Raw genomic sequence first — 3,738 nt, forward strand, 5'->3', positions numbered from 1 at the left:
CAGTCGGAGTGTAAGAAACAAAATAATCGATTTAAATGCTCCTGAATGTACAGAAAAAAATGATGTTATTGCACTTACCGAAACGTGGATAAATGTAGAAAATAGAGAACTATTAGCTAAAGATCAAATAATGGTATAAGCAATTTCTAATATATTTCACCTATATTAGCCGAGAAGGAGGAATAGCCATATATGTTAGGGAAAATTTGAAATGTAGTCTCAAAGAGAGAATCAAAACTGAGCCACACACAGACAGTATTTGGCTAGAAATAAACGAAAAAGCAAATAATCTTATGTTAGGAGTCATATATTTAGGCCTCCAAACTTAGACAGAATGGAAGCAAAGCATCTATGGGATGAAATATCTAGAGCATCTAGTTCTAGCAGTGTTTTTGTCATAGGTGACTTTAATTTTAGTGGAATAAACTGAATTAACAGAACAGGGAAGCAGAAGGTTTTCAAGAATTAATTAACGATTGCTTTCATCCTCAATACATTAAGGAACCACCACGGGAAAATAATGTTCTAGATTTAGTGTTAACTAACAGAGAAACAAAAATTAATGACATCGAAATAGGGAGTGAACTAGGGAACAGTGATCACAAAGAAATCAGATTTAGCATGGAATGGAATAGATCAGTAGGAGAAAATTATGTTAAAGTGCCAGATTTTTGAAAAGCTGATTTTAATATCCTTAGAAATTTATTGGGTTAAATAGATTGAAAAGCCTTGGACATATGGGGTGGGCCGGTCTTGGAGTAAGACGTGAATCCAACAATGAGTGATGTAAATAGGGATTTCGATGTGGATTCAAAAGATAACTTATTTAAAAATATTCTAAGCAAAGCACAAATAAGATCTATCAGATCTTCAGATAAGGATCTGAAGAACCTTATAGACAGAAAGAAAGTTTGATACAAAAGGATAAAGGATGTGGGAAGTCAGTATTGAACAAGAATTCGTACAACTGGCTAGAAATGGTAAAAAATAGATAAGGAGGGCAAAAAAAAACTGTAAAGTTCATGTAGCAGGGCAAGCAAAGGCAAGTCCTAAAGGTTTTTCAGTTATATCGAACAAAGGTTAGGGAAAGGAGAGGTCTTTTGAAAACTGAGACAGGGCAAATAACGGATAATAACGAAGAGATTAGTAGTATTTTCAATAAATAATTTATATATGTATTTACTAAAGAAGAACTTAACTCTATACTTTCAGCCGAACTAATCTATGTGGGGTGGTGACGAGGACAGGTTGACTAGTTTAACAGTTACCAAGAACGATGTTATAAAACAAATAGTGAAACTCAAACAAAACAAATCCCCAGGGCCAGACGAAGTGTTTGCCAGGGGGCTTAATAAATGCAAAGAGGAGCATTGCGATCCATTGTCTACCATATTTAATAAGTCATTAGAGTCAGACAGAGTGCCAGACAAGTGGAAGGTTACTAATGTGGTACCAATTTCTAAGAAAGGAGATAGATCACTTGCCCGAAACTATCAACCAATTAGCCTAACGTCTATTGTAGGAAAGTCTCTTGAATAGCTAATTTCAAATACCAGTCGTTTTCATTTTGAAAAACATAAATTAATAAATGATTCTCGACATGGTTTTACAAATGGCCGTTCAAGTTTATCAAATTTGCGGTCAATATGTTTCCAGAATAGTTGAGGCCGTTGATAATGGTAAGGTTTGTGATGTTGTGTACCATGACTTTAGCAAAGCTTTTGATACTGTGCCACATGAAAGTCTGATTAAAAAGATAGAGGGTCATGTTATTGGAGGGGCTATATTAGGTTGGATTAGGGCATAGCTATACCAAAGGAAACAGAGTTAGTATAAATGGAGTTAAGTCAGACTGGAAAAATCTTCTAAGTGGAGTGCCTCAAAGCTCTGTCCTGGGACCTCTGTTATTCATAATATATATAAGTAATTTAGATTCAGGTTTGAGCAGCAATATTTGCAAATTTGCCGATGATACAAAAATCCGGAGGGAAATAAACACGGATAAACTCACTATCACTCTAAAGCGATCCAAATACGGTTTTATAGGTCAAAAGATTGGCAGACGCAGTTTAAAGCTGACAAATGTAAGGTTTTGAGGCTAGGTAATCATGATAGTGTCACAAGAAACGAGCCAGATGATGTAGAGATTGTGATGTTTGATCGCGAAAGGGATCTAGGAGCTATGATTCGTTAGAATTTAAAAAAAAAAATCAATGCATAAATGTTCGTAATAAGGCAAATAGGGCACTGGAATTTATTAATCAAAGTGTTAGTAACAAGACACCTGGTATTGTTCTTCAGCTATATCTTGCTCTGGTTAGGCCCCATTTAGATTATGCAGTTCAGTTTTGGTCGCAGTACTGTAGAATGGATATAAATTCACTTGAACGTGTCCAGAGTATAATGACAAATTTAATTCCACAAATCAGAAACCTGTCATTTGAAGAAAGATTAAAAAAGCTTAAATTGCATTCACTGGAAATGCGAAGAGTTATGGGTGACATGATAGAGGTTTACAAGTAGATAAATGGACAAACCAAAGGGGATATTAATTGGGTATTAAAAGTATCAACACAAGACAAAACACGAAACAATGGGAATAGACTGGATAAGTTTATATTTCGGAAAAATCTGGATAAATTTTGGTTCGGTAATAGGGTTGTTGATTTGTGGAAACCAGTTGCCACGTGACGTGGTGGAGGTGGGGTCCCTTGATTTGTCCCTTTAAAGAAAATTTTAAATTTAGTCTCAAAGAGGAAATCGAAACTGAGCCACACACAGAAACTATTTGGATAGAATTAAACGAAAAAGCAAATAATTTTAAAATAGGAGTTATACACAGGCCACCAAACTTAGACAGGATGGAAGCAAAGAACCTATGGGATGAAATATGTAGAGCATCTAGGTCTAACAGTATTTGTGTCATGGGTGACTTTAATTTTAGTGGAATGAATTGGTTTAGCCGAACAGGGAATAATGCAGCAGATTTTGTTTATTTATATATACAAGAAGGTACATTGGTTTTGTGAGGATACATAGCATGGTGTTTACATTCTTGTAAATCTACTAGTACGCTCAGCGTTTCGGGCAGGTCCTGAATCTAACAGATAATTTTAAGTAGGTAAATTTTAGCAAAATTTATAAAATGATAACAGGTACGTTGCAAGAAAAAATGAGTTGAGAGTGATTAGTAGGTATATTAAAACACATCGGTATCTCTGATTGATTGCATTGACATCTTAATTGGTAATTTAACAAAGATTATTAATAAGCACAATTCAGCATGCTGATTACACATGTAAGAAGACAACAATGATCACAATGTTAAAGTTGTTTGGATTAGGTACATAAAGATTGGGGGATTGGGTAGCACTAGATACAGTGTAATTTTAAAGCACAAGGTAGGAAATAATGAAGATGAAATTAGGTACTTTTTGTTTTCGTTTTTGAATGAAGCAAAAGTTGGACAGCTTTTCAATTCATTAGGGCGTGAGTTCCATAGACTGGGTCCCTTTATTTGCAAAGAGTATTTACACAGATTAAGTTTGACTCTGGGGTTATCAAAGATATATTTATTTCTGGTATATTTCAGGTGTGGTGATAATGGGTCCTATTACGTTTGTCTAGAGAGAGTTTCAGAGCAGGGTTTGCATTTAAGAACAGGGTTTTGTAAATGTAATTGACAAAAGAGAATGTGTGGAGTGAGTTTATGTTTAGCATGTTTAGGGATTTTAACAA

The sequence above is a fragment of the Procambarus clarkii genome, chromosome 41 (assembly GCF_040958095.1).
Source record: "Procambarus clarkii isolate CNS0578487 chromosome 41, FALCON_Pclarkii_2.0, whole genome shotgun sequence".
NCBI classification, from domain to species: domain Eukaryota; kingdom Metazoa; phylum Arthropoda; class Malacostraca; order Decapoda; family Cambaridae; genus Procambarus; species Procambarus clarkii.